The sequence below is a fragment of the Protopterus annectens genome, chromosome 9.part0, assembly GCF_019279795.1.
Source record: "Protopterus annectens isolate FY-2018-M chromosome 9.part0, PAN1.0, whole genome shotgun sequence".
NCBI classification, from domain to species: Eukaryota; Metazoa; Chordata; order Ceratodontiformes; family Protopteridae; genus Protopterus; species Protopterus annectens.
In genome coordinates this window covers 1,009,637,413-1,009,651,876 of record NC_056743.1, presented here as the reverse complement: position 1 = coordinate 1,009,651,876, position 14,464 = coordinate 1,009,637,413, and the positions used below count along the sequence as shown (strand labels likewise).

The following is a 14,464-nucleotide window of genomic DNA, read 5'->3' as shown; positions in this document are numbered from 1 at the left end:
ACACAGGAAATCAAGGAAGGGGACACTATCTCCACAAAAGGACCAGTAATCAGTAGAGTCACACAGGGCTCTGTGCTGGGACCACTCCTGTTTGGCATCTATTTCTCAGAAGTCAAGGCAAACACTAAGGGTCTGTGGCTAAACACTATTGCAGACAACTGCAAGTTATGAGCAGTTATCAAATCCCCAAATGACCAGCCATTCTGCAGGAGGATCTGTCCCAAACAAATAACTGTTGCTAGAGTAATGGACTAAAATTAAATGCTAAAAAAATGCACTACTGCATCCAGAAATGCATGTTTTTCTACACATATACACATTTTATATATTTGTTCATGTGTAATACACTCACACACAATAAACTTGTATACCAGTCTGAAAGGCTCAAAAACAGAACTATACAACTTGTAACTGCAAGTATTAGGTTCATAGGTTCATACTAGGCTATCTGCCCTAGGGCATTTATAAGCCTAGCCAGAGTGTGTGTGGCTTTCACCACCCCTTAGGATGAGAATACTATACCCATTAGTTTGCTGTGCCTCTGTCCAGCAGTGATACAGAGATGATTCCCGGGGTAAACCTACGATCTCCCATCCACTCGTCAAGATTTCTCTTGAACAGAGTCAGTGAGGGGCTCTGCCTCACATGGACTGGGATTCTGTTCCATAGTGTAGGGAGTCTCTGGGTGATGAATCTGTCCCTCCAGCACGTCCTATTTATATCCGTGTTGAGGTTTAAGTCTCTTGCTCTGGTGGATTTGGATTTTTTGAGGTGGAGCATGTCCATTAATTCCGGGTTGGACATGGCCTTGTATGTCAGGCACAGATCACCTCTGAGCAGACGGTATGTGACTGAATAGAGCTGGAGTTTCTTCAGTCGGGCATCGTATGACATATGTTTGAGCCCCTTTATCCTTTTGGTGAGGAACTTTTGGGGTCTTCCCAACTGCTGCAGGTGTCGGGTAAGGTACATTCCGAATGGGGCGTTGTACTCGATCATTGGTCTGATAAGTGAAGAGTACAGGGGTACAATGACCTCTCCTGATCTGGATGTGAATCCCTTCATGATCAGGTGGGCAATGTAGAAGGTCTTCCTAACCACTTTGGCAATGTGAGTGTCAAAAGAGAGGTTACTGTCAACTTGGGTCCCTGATAACTTCTTCCGTGTTTAATGGATTACCACCTATGTGGTAATTAGGGGTTACCTTGTTTTTCCCAAAGGGTATGACTATACATTTTTTGGCATTTAGCTTAAGGCCATGGCTCTGGCACCAGTTATCCATTTCTATGAGACCTCTCTGGAGGATGTCTGTGTCTGATGGAGTGTCAATTATGGTGCCCAGTTTGCAGTCATCTGCAAATTTTGTCAGCCACAATCCCCCTATGTTTGCCTGCGCTTCAGAAAAATAAATGCCGAACAAGAGAGGGCCCAGGACTGAGCCCTGTGGGACACCGCTCGTGACCGGCTTAGAGTCTGACATGGCACCAGCAACTCTAACCCTGTGTGTTCTGTCCTTGAGCCAGTTTGCAACCCATCTTGTGACATATGGGTTTACATCTAAGCTGGTGAGCTTTTCTATGACTGCAAATTCAAACACAAAACTGCAAAACAAACGAGCACACATATAAAAGGCAATTCTGCAGAGGCTTCACCAACACCATCCTGCACACCCCATAACCCTGCTATTAATGTAATTTATTTACAACTTTGTGATTCCTATACTTTGGAGTAAGGACATACAAATGTTTCAGCTACATGACATCTTAAAGCTTACAAATGTTTTACTTTATACACATCTTTATTAAAGCATTCAGACCAATAAAGCCAAACCCCATTACCTGTACACATGACACGTTTCACTCTTTTCATTGGTTCGCCAGTACCTAAGAGGACAGTTTAGTCATTATCAAAAAACGCTCACGTTTTAACAAAGCCGTGCGTTGGTAACATTAAGGTATCTGCAAAACTTCCCACTAATGAACAATTTATCAAGTAAAAAGGTCTCAGAGAAAAACCTCATAGGGTGAAAACATCAAAATGACTTGGATATCTCACTTTACACCAAACTCTTTTAATACCAGTGTTAGTGATACAACTTATTAACTGCAGTGTTAATCAATTGTACAGGTCCATGCTAAAAGTCTTTAAAGACTTGCAGAAAGCAAAACATTACGGGAATTTAGAAGCCAACTAGCTAAAACACCTGTATGCCCTTAAATAGTCATTTACACACTTCCCATGAGCCTCCTTCAAAGGTGGTTTAAGGTCTTTCATAGTGAAGTCTCTGGCTTACTATGGTCTTTTTGATGCTTTGCCTATGAGGATTTTATATGTAAATATTTTACTTGTTGGCTGAAATAAAGACAACAGTCCCATAACCCTGACCCCTTACTTTGACCACATCAAGAATGTAATAACTGCCACTTTAGAGATTTGGGCTAAACTGTATTCCCCCCTCCCCCAAAAACACCTTATGCATCACAAATAAAAATGTTTCTGCTCAAGTTCAAACAGCAGCAGCATCATGAAAATCTGCTGCAGAGAAGCTTTGGTTTCATACTACTGAAAACAACTAAAGTTATGACTCTGCACTTGATCTCGAGAAGGCAGCTTCACAGCTTCAAATGTCAGACGCTTCCTTCCAGCAGCACAATACTGTTGCTTATTCACTGTATCAAATGAATGGGAAAGCGGTCACTTTTCAGAATCTCACCAAAATGCATTAAATAGCATTTAACTCATTACAGCTGAGTCACACCTCCAGGCATTTCTGCAGGTAAACCCTACTGACACCTCTTGTTGAGTCTTTTGGCTTTTCCCAGTTAGGGGTCACCACAGCGGAACTCTGGTCGGCTAATGATTGGTAGTTGATTTTTACGTGCTGAGTTACCAGCCCTGACGCACAACCTTCAATGAAGGTACGCCCATTCACGCCATGCAGAAGACGTTCTAGCTGAGAATCAAACTGGACAGCGCCTTACTGTGAGGCGACAACGCTACCGCAGCACCACCACCGCGGGTAACAAACCCTACTGACACCTCTAAGCATCAAATATTGTTTGCTTACATTTGCATTAATAATTCCAAAGCCATGGTACACACAAGTTATTATAAGATTTTTTCTTAAGGCTTACACAATGGCAAAACGAACTGATATCTGACATCGGTCTTGGGCAAATAAAGAGAAAGCAATTCTTGCTCCTGTAATATCTGTTAATATTGTCATATATTTCATATTTCTCTAAATATATCAACAACCAAGTAGCACAGACAGAACTGCTTATCCTCATAAGAAAGCTCTCAGCTGAATAAACAAAATGCTATTTTCAGCATGCGTGTAATTGGAGTGGTTGCTGAGATAACCAAGTTGTTTACAAAATATTACAAACTTATAGTTATTGTGGTTACTGTGATTTATAAAATCAGTTTAAGACCAAGAACCTAAAGAATACTATCAGTATAAAAACAGTTTGTGCTGAAGATTTATTTTACAGTTCTTTAATAACCCCTATGACTCCAGAGAAACAAACATTTGTTTGAAATATAAGGAAACAATTTGATTTGATCAAAAAGTTTATGCTCCGCCCATTAGAAGTTACAGTGCAAACTATAAGAATGCCACTAGAGGGAATGAGTTAACTCACTTCAACTTTTATGACATCATAACATTGTCTGGCGCTGACTGAATGACTTATCAGTTAATTATAGATAACATATGAAAGGCCAGGATTAATCAAAAGGATGCAAAGACTCCTTGCAAAATGTGCAATGCACATGACATATTAGCCACTGTCTGCCACTTGTAAATTATATTTTCATTCACATTATCATACGTAAATATGACTAAGGGACACTATGAGAAATAGCAAGACGGGAAACAGAAAATACAGTCCCCCATCCATGCAGAATATCCTGTTACTTGTTTGTTAGCCCTTATGAAGATATGCAATATGTTTTTGTATTTGCATTAAAACGGCAAAAAGCATGTAGCTTAATGGATGACATCACCTGAAATCTTACCTACAAGGAGAAAAAAGTACCTGATACTTGATAAGTCTGAGTGACTAAGTGTAGTATTGTTTATTTTGCAAATAATCACTTTTCATTCTTCTGTGAATATCTCACATAAGCTTCCAGAAAGCAATTCTTGGTAATTACATAAAATGTTAACATTGAATTAACAAAACTACAGTTTATACCAACTACCTAAGATGCGTGGTTTCCAAAACACGTTTCTATGTGCAAATTTACAGGCAAATATAATGTAGGGACTTTTTGCATCACCTTATTTATTTAATTAAAGAAACTTGTACAGACCTATACACTAAAAAAAGTTAGGTATTAAATACTAAAAACAGAAACAGAAAAAATATACAAGGTGCATCTTAAAATTTAAATTGATAAAAAGAACAAAATCCTTTCACCTAAAAGAAAAAAATAATGAATGTAAAAAGTGAGAACATACTAATCACAATACTTAGTCAAATGGCAACAGGTATCTTGTATTTAGACCAACATTCATGTATTTCATTTATTCTCTTCCTCACTCTCTGATACCCAGTTTGTCTAGCTCAGGGCCACAAGGAAGCTACTACATACTTAGTCAAATGGCAACAGGTATCTTGTATTTAGACCAACATTCATGTATTTCATTTATTCTCTTCCTCACTCTCTGATACCCAGTTTGTCTAGCTCAGGGCCACAAGGAAGCTACTACATACTTAGTCAAATGGCAACAGGTATCTTGTATTTAGACCAACATTCATGTATTTCATTTATTCTCTTCCTCACTCTCTGATACCCAGTTTGTCTAGCTCAGGGCCACAAGGAAGCTACTACATACTCAGTACTTTATGGGCCACAATTCATTCAAAGCAAATTCTATTAGATGCAATACTTTCTAGTTATCTAAAACATAACCTTCAGCAGTCATATTAGTTAAGAAAATATCAGCTTTTAATATGGAAGGCTAAATATCCAACATGTTCAGAAGTAAATAAGCATAAGAAAATGATGTCTGCTTATATATTTTTTCAATGTGATCCACAGTTTTCAAACATAAATTATGGATTTGATTATACTGCCACATCAATGGCCACGTGTAACCTCATATCCACACTACCAACCTCTACTTTCATGACTTTAACCCATCAAAAAAGGTGAATCATGTATGGTACAACATTTTAAATCAGTCTAACATATAGAAAAATGTGTGTATTTCACTAAACTTTCCCACGCCTTTGTAAGTAATTCTGATTTGAAAAATATGTATGCAACACATTTTTCTACTTTGCTTTTTTCACAAAAAATCAAATTTTTAGCTACCATTTTGTAAACTATACAGTTGTTTTGGTCAAGGACAATTTTAGGGATTATTATTGGTTCTCTTACTGTAACACAGCGGTCCCCAACCACCGGACCATCAGGTAAGTGAATGCCTGTATGAGTGTGTTTATGTGTCTGTCTGCATGTGTGAGTGAATGCGTGCATGAAAGCAAAATAATCTGTGTGTGTGTGTGTGTGTGTGTGTGTGTGTGTGTGTGTGTGTGTGTGTGTGTGTGTGTGTGTGTGTGAGATCAGGAGAGTGAGAGCAATGTATGAATGAATGTGTAAGTGGGTGTGTGGCGTGTGGGTGTGACAGTGAGAGAGAGATATGAATGAATGAGTAAGTGGGTGTGTGGCGTGTGGGTGTAAAAGGCAGTGAGAGCGATGTGTGAATGAATGCAGTTATGAATGAGGAAGTGACTGTGTGTGTGTGAGATCGGGAGGCTTACAGCGATGTGTGAATGAATGCAGGTATGAATGAGGATGTGACTGAGTGTGTGTTTGATTGGGAGAGAGTGAGAGCGAAGTGTGAGTGAATGCATGCATGAATGCAAAAGAGACTGTGCGTGTGGTAAGGTTTAATGGTGCACAAACCTCATTGCTGCTGCCAGCTATCACTCTTCACTACACACACACGCACACACACACACACACACACACACACACACACACACACACACAGAAAAAATCCGGACAAAGCCTAACAGACTGGGGGGGACAAATTTGAAATATTGCTCTTATAACCATAGAATGACAACATTTGTCTTATGCATTTTCTGAAGGATATGAGGTCTGAAATAGAAATGTATATCATTATTTAGTGGCTTCAGTCCTCAGAACATCCCAGTGATTTGCCAGAAAATCACAAAATTTATGAGAAAAAGACCAAAAGTCAGAGGGGAAAAATCTGGACATTCTGCGAAAATATGTGCAGTTGAGAGGTATAAATACCTCTCATCCTCTTACTTAGATCAAGAAATCTGGACAAAGCCAAAAATAATGGTGGGATAAAGGCCCAAAATAGGTACCCTTTTAAGTACTGCATTTACAAACTTCAAAAGTTGATAGCAATACAAGTTTTGCATTAGCATGAATTTTCTGAAGGGAATGAAGTATGAAACTGAACTGTCTGTCATTATTTTTTTTACTTCAGCCTCAATGATCTGCCAGTGATTTGCTAGAAAACAACAGTTTTATGAAAAAAAGACCAAAAATATGAGGCAAAAATCTGGACATTCTGTGAAAATTTGTACAGTTGAGAAGTATGCTGGACAGAGCCAAATAATAGGGACAGATTTTAAATATCGCTCTTATAAACATAAATCAGTAAGGCTGCCATTAGGTTTACTTACCTTTCAAACATATCAATGTTATGCTGTTAAGCAAAATGTACACTTTTTTTTTGGTAATTATTGCCAACTGTTTATTGTACTTTGGAGCTTTTCTCCCCGTGTCTGGCCTCCTCGTTAAACAAATATCAAATAAATAAATAAATATCTACTTTATTCTGGGCGCCGCGAGATGGCCGGGTCATGGAAAATTGTCTTACATTGATACCGGTCCTTGGTGCAAAAAAGGTTGGAGACCACTGCTGCAACAGATTTATTAGGTGTTGAAAACATGGATGCCAAGAATTTCACAAAGAGTGAACAGTTGTTAAGAACTTCCGAAGCACTGTTACTAGCGGGTCTGGCAGTATAGTAGCACTCAACTAGTTTGTCTTTTTCGCAATACTTGAGTATAATCATGGTGGCTCAATGCAGTACATATCCATTACTGTACTATAAATATAACACTCCAATAAATTATTTACGTAAAAAAGGAAAGTGCTTGGATAACTGAAAGTTACTGAATCAGTATGCAATTGTTGCCAAGATCAAGAAGAACAATGAGAACATAAACAGTAACAGCTGACTGTAATCAATTCCAGTACTATTACTGGAAGGTACTGATATAAATGAATACATTTTTAAAATATGATTCATGGGAGGATCATACTATTTACAGTTACAAAAACTTGCTATATACTTTTCAAAATAAAGACCACAGTAATGGGTAGCTGATGTCAAATCTGGCTTTGTTAATGACAGAGTACACTAAAAGAACCACCACAGTGTATGTTAACTAAATTTTAAAAAGCATGAGGTATGACCTGCAAATAAGGATTAGGTAGCAGAAGCCATCCTACTTCTAGTGATGAAGTAACAACTTCATAAGGGGATGCGTTTCTCTACAGAGATTCAACAACAATCTATATTTTAGTGCACCCAGCACAGAAGGATATGAGTAAAATGCTGCGACTAGAGGGAAAGTAGAAACATATATAACATTGCTTAAAATTCAGAAATAATTTGGGGTCTATAATGTTACTGGAGTTTCAGCTTCATCTACACCGTGATAATTATAATATAAATTCTATACTGCAGGATGTTTTCAGTTAAGACCCCCCCAAATCTGAATCAGAACCTTTAACTCTCACTCTGAGAACTCATCTTTTTGCAGCCCACATAAATAATCATAAACACGTGTTTTTATAAAGTAAAACCAAATACATTTTCATTTAGGCTGAAACTATTGATACTTAGAGAAGTTACAATGTTGTGATTAATTAGGTGAGGACAACTTCACATGCTTTGCAATTTACAATATTTTCTTCCAAATGTGCAATAAAACACTATTTTCACTGAAGATCATGTCATCTTTTTATACTTTTTATATCCAGACCAAAACATGTCTCCACCCTTAAAAGAACACTTATCTTTTTCTTTGTAAATTGACCATTTGTGCCACATGTGAAAATTAATCTGTACTTCTGAAACAGTAATAATGAAAAACAGACAAAACTATGACAAAGCATTCACTCTGACAAAGAGCCATGCTACTGTAGCTCCTACCTTAAAAAACAACTAACCCCCCCTTTTGTGGGGGAGAGGGTTCTTTATATGTCCTGCTTATCAACCTTGGCTTCACTGCCCCAGCTGACCATGATTCTGCCAATAGTTTTATTAACAGGGGAACCACTTTGTTTTCATTACTCTGATTTAAAGTACCTTTTAGCTTCCTCTGCTAGACCCATGTATAGAAAGCTTAATCTATCTAGCAGATAAAAAAACTGGGTAGAGCTCAAGGAAGAGCTTTATTTGTCCATTTCTTTGCAGTTGTTTCCAATATCTTTGCTCAGTTTTTCATTTTCTTAATCTTCGAGTTGCTAAATTGTTATTTATGCCACGTTTTCTCTATTCCAATAGCGACTCTCTCTCTTTTTATCTAATTCCTGACTAGTTCTAATCTTAATACTTCTTTGTATGATTTGCTTTTATAGGATTGGACGTAGTTATCCACCCCTCTACCCTCCATCTGGAGCCAGAATCCTATTCTTCCCCTCTCATTTTCTCCCATTTCCTGGGTAAGCATTAGCTATTTCTACTTGAGAAGGGTACTGTCTGAACTTTGTCAAGTAGATAAACCTCACCCAGGTGGTCATATAATACTATTTTAGATCCAAAAGTCCTAACCCTCCTTTGCCTGTCAGAGTGGTCAACTAATACCTCCCAACCCCAGGCTTCTTGCTGTCCTGAAAGTTCTTTCAGTTCTTTATTAATCACTTCCCAAGTTTTTCACTGGGTTGGGCAAAGTGCGCCTGACCTATTATTAGTAGGACCAAGCACAACTTTACCTTCAGGATTTTACATTTCTTAACCACATAAATTAATTTCCACAATCTTATCTTCCTTAATATATTTCCCCTCGTTTCCTCCAACATACCTCTTGATGTTAGACCTACTTCTTTTTTAATTCATATTCCAAACTATCTAATCATATCATGACACCACAAAAAGGGTAGTTTAGAAATATGGCTTTCATTTTTTTTTTGTTTGTTTTATTAGGAGTACAAAATATTTATGCAATGGATCAAGAATTTATTATTTGAGGGTTAGTTGTATACAGGATCACATAATCTGCAAACATAGTTATTTTTTTCTTTCCTTCCATACCAGCCATATTCCCTTATTTCTGACTTTCTAATTTGAAATGCTAACAGTTCTAAATATATCACAATAACAAATAGGATAATGAATCCCTTTACTTTGTCTCTCTTTCTCTAAGGTTAATGTTCTGTAGGGAATTCCAAATCCTTTCAACAGAATTCTCAAAAATTACCGTTAAATTCTGTCAAAAGCTTTTTTCACATCAAATCCTATATGTAACATCTGTGCCTTAGTCTTTTCAGTGTCTTTTTCCATCATTACTGTTTTACTATTACTACAAATTTCTTTACCTTGAATAAATACTCACTGATCCGAACTAGCCACCATCAGAAGAACTGCTGACAGCCTCTCTGTCATATTGGACGTGTAAAGTTTGTAATTATGGTTTATCCAGACATTCTGAAGCTTGACTTTTAGTCCTGAAAAGATGATCTTGTTCTTGTTTTAACTTTTGTTCCTTTCTTTGTAACATCTTAATAGTATCAAGTTCTTCCCTGTAACCCCTGTTTAATACTTCCCATTCTCCCCTTTCTTTAATAATAACTTGCATGGGTATCCATCAGCAGGTAATGCAATATCTATTGCAAAATAATATTTTAACCAAAACCCAACATGGCTTCCGACCTAGTCACAGCACAGCTATAGCCCTATTACATACCTATCAACCGCACCAAATTACTCTGTTTTTACCGAGTTTTGGGGTTCAAATGAAGGGGTACCATGATTCCCGAGTGGCACCCCTTCATTTTTTTCTTTTTTTTTTTTTTTAAATTTTCGCACTGATGGGGCTGACGTCATCACGTGCGTGATGACGTCAGCTCCGTCAGATCTACCAGCCTGTTGGAATTGAGCTCCTTGGAGCTCATGTCATGTACGCAGAACTTTCTGCTCAAATGCGAGCAGGAACGGCAGAAATAACGGCAGCAGCACTGAATGGATTATGGCAGACCTGCAAGCAAGCAACTCAATCCAGAACGCTGAATGGAGGATTAGGAGCTGTAGTTTTAGTGGTTTTCCAGCTGAGCTTGGACTATTCAGGTGCTTTGAAACCATGACTCGCTCTGGGAGAAACAGGGTGAGTATGTGTTTGGCTACAAATGTTTTCTGGTTACTTGTGTTTCAAAATCAATTTACATTAATTTTGGAGTGGTACATTTTACATTTGCCTTTCTTTATTTCTGTTTGGGTACGATTTGTCCTTGTATAAATGCACTGTACTTTTATGCTGATGTAGTTGTGTGATCACTTTATATAGATTTGGATGCTTTGAAATAAATTATATGATATTTAGCTTCCACATGAGTGACTGTTAATGATTTTTTTTTTTTGCCGCAGCAGACTGTTAACACACGAAACTAGCCCACACGTGTTGTTAGTGTCCACAACTGGGCAGATGTACAGGCATGCATGGTTAATGCGGTGAATACTTTAAGTCTTTAGAAAACTGTTTTCTTGAGCAGTTTGACACTTAGTAGTTTTTAACTTTCATGCATGTGTGAATTGCCGTGCCTTAAGTAGCTGTTAGAAATTTGCATGGTTTAATGTACAGCACAGACCCCTGCTCTCTCATCTTTGCCTGCAAACTGCATGTTTTGCAGTTCTTTACAAATACCTGTAAAATTAACTTCGTAAGTAAAACTGATTATGGCCTAGTAATCAACGCCACTAACTGTATACTCGTTCGCGTTGTGCCACTCTGTTTCTTAGTCTGATCAGTTATGATTAATGGGCTTTACCAACACCCTTTTTAGTAGACGGAGTCACCATTGCCAAGTTTATTTTCTGAAAACCTACATGATCCATAAGCCCTTGGTAAATGCATTTCTTTTTGTAATCCGTTTTAGGAATTAAGTGTAATCACTGGGTGTATACAATAACAAAGCAAAATAAGGAGGTTCAGGCATTCATTTTTCTTTTATAGTACATTACTGATTTTGATAAATGCATACTTGAAGTGTACATTTAAACATCACATTGCCTCTGAAGGCAGGTCAGTTTTCCAATGGTCTTTCTTCCCTTGACTTTTTTATTGGTATAGTAATATTTCTGTGAGAACTTCCATCCCTTCTCCCTCATTGTTTTATTTTCCTCATCTTGGATCTCTTCAGGAAGAGGTAACTGGCTCGTTGATTTGCTTTGCAGTAGAACTGCTAGGGTTGACTTGTGTTCGTCTGGTTGGGGACTCATTGACAAGCACAGAGGAGTAAATCGTTGACAGGGTTCCCTCGAGAGGACATAACCTGTTAAAAAGTTGAGTGGGATTGCAGGTGTGTTCTTACTTTAAATAAATATATAATCTAAAATCACATACCCTGAGAATGGCGAACACCACATCTCTTAATGGCTTTGTGGTCTTGCCAATTAGTAATGGTCAATACCCCCTCTAAGTCTAACAAGTGTGCTGTGGTATTATACAAGGAATATAATTTAATAAAGTCAGGAAGATGTATCAAAGAACCCACGTATATTTCTTGTTTTGTGTGCAAGGGGCCTATGATTTCAACTGGCCAAATGCATTTTCCTTGGCTGTGGTGTGGGTTTCAATGTTGCTTCAATGAATGTGAGTTTCAAGGGCAGAGAAGTTTTAATGCTATGTTTATTTTCATTGTGAGACAGTATTGCTTTGTTTAGCAGATATCTATTAGTGTTTGTGCACTGTGCTATAAAATGTAAAAATAAAATCCAAATAATCAATGTAGAGGTAAAGCAGTATGCACATTAGTGTTTATTGTAAATGGGGCGAAATAGCCAGGTAATGGGGCATTGGAATGGCTGCAGAGGGACTGTAGTGCTATAATTTGGTTGTCTGTTCAGTCTGCATTTGAAAGTTGGTATTCCATAATTCCACTGGAGTGGGCGGGGTTACATAATTATGTATGTTAATTTTATGTTAATCAGTGTACAGATTTGTACCAATTTTTCATGGGCCTTGTCCAGATTTTTGATGTTTCCAGGTTGAGAGGTATGCCCTATTACCTTCTACAGACACCGTAAACAAGGTCAGAGATGCAGAATTCTATACAGCCTCAGTATTCCTTAATATTTCCAAGGACTGACACAGTGTCTCATCCCTTACTATTAAACGCACTGTCTAACTTAGGCTTCTCACATAACACAGTAAAATGGTTTCAGAGCTAACTCAAGGATCGTAAACAAGCAGTGAAATGGTCTGATGAACTCTCACCCTCTCTTCACAACCCTACTGGAGTCCCTCAAGATCCTAGGACCCCTACATTTTCACAACCTTCACACTGCCTCTCACCCTGGGACCTTCATTCAGTACGTTGATTATTCCACCATAATCTGTACTGCTCAATCACTACCAGAACTACTTTCAAAAACTCAGCAGTCCTTTACTGCAGTCAAATCCTGGCTAAGAAATGCCCAACTCTTTCTTAATCCAAAGAAGACAAAACCAGTACTCTTTCATCCAAAGAACACCTCCCCTGTCACTGATCATTTTAACATCCTTGCATCTGACAACACTGTCATAGAAATAGTGCAGAAAACTACATTTCTAGTAGATATTGACAATAAACTTTCATTCGACCCCCATATACAGCAAAATATAAAGAAAATTCATCAAAAGCTGGGACTCTTATATAGAATCAACCATTTATTTATTGCAGCAACCAAAACTACCCTTGCAAAAACATTTTTACTTTCCAACCTTCTTTATGTTACCCCTATCCTAACTGACTTACACACTTTTACTATAAGCAAGATGGAATATAGCTACAACAAAGTTACTAAGTTTGCTACAAACACTAAATATCACACACACCACTGTAAATCACTCCTAGAACTAAACTGGCTTGAACTCCCCAACCAAACTTCCTTTATTCAACTAGCCAATTGCACAACCTTATTTTCAAGCCTACTGCCTGCCCTGCACTAGCCAGTCTAGTCACACCTTGCACACCAAATCAATCCCTGCAATCAGAAGACAAAAATCTCTTAGCTATCTCAAAACTCACAAGAAAACCAGGTCACTCTCTGTATTCATACTCTTTCTATACTTTGGAATTCAGCACCTCTATCTGCTAGGTCTATGCCTGGACTAACCCAGTTCAAAGCCTCTCTAAAAATCATCTCAAAAAGACATGGCTCTGCTCCTGCATAAAGCCTGCCTGATGCTCAGCACTTCCTCTTCTTCCACAGTAGCCTCATCTTTCACATTTCAATCCTTCACAGTCTGCAAGATCCTAAGGCTCTAACTCCTTCTCTGTTTCTATACCATATACCAATACTGCTCAGGCTGTACTGCTTCTATTCTTCTTAACTATCTCTCACTATCTCTCTGCAACACTAACTTTCTGGTTACTATTTTCCTAATTGAAACTAACATTCTATTTATTTATTTATTTTTGGGTCATGTACTGTAGCAGGCAATGTCACACACTGCACTACCTACATAATCCTTTTTTTGAAACTACATCATGTGTAGTGAGAGTAACTATTATTGTCTATAATGTTTTTAACTTTATAGAATCGTCTAGATTTGTAGTATATATGTTGCAATACTGTGTAACACAGTTTGTTCTTTCAACTTATTTTGTATAGTATTTCTAATGTGATTTGTACTGAACTGGATTTTACTGTATTCTTTACTGTACGGCATGTGGAGCTTTTCTCCCTGGGCCTCTGCTGAAAATGGGTTTTGTAGACCCAGTCAGACCACCCCGGTAAACAAATGTCAAATAAATAAATAATTCCAATGCTATGTTTTTTTCCATCCTTCCACTAGATTTTACTCAGCACTATATGTTTGAGAGACATACTCCTCTAATTTTTTTTCGTATTACTTATGCCTTAAAGTGCATCTTCAATGACATGTTTGGGAAATCTCCAGTATTTCTCTTTTAATCCCACTGTATTAATTTTTAGCTGTGGGCTCAGTGCAGCATGATCTGACAACAGAATGGGATGTTTTCTACTGCTTACTCAAAGTTAGGTATAAAACAGAAAACGTCTATCTATCCCTGACCAGTTATTACACTGTGGGAAGAAATGTGTAAATCCTGCATCTCTCAGTCCTGACTTAAGTGCGTCCATCAAGCCTACGGTTTTAGTATATTCTTCTGAAAACATACCTTCTAAAACTTCTCTGTCTACTCACTCTCCCCTGGCATAATCTTTATCACATATTA

General features: G+C 37.8%; 1 protein-coding gene across 1 annotated transcript in view; it reads right to left on the bottom strand.

Annotated features, from left to right (window-relative positions):
* Positions 1–14,464, bottom strand: part of DDX23 (DEAD-box helicase 23) — a 497,343-nt gene that overhangs the window by 308,992 nt on the left and 173,887 nt on the right. The gene's annotated exons all lie outside the window — the stretch shown is intronic.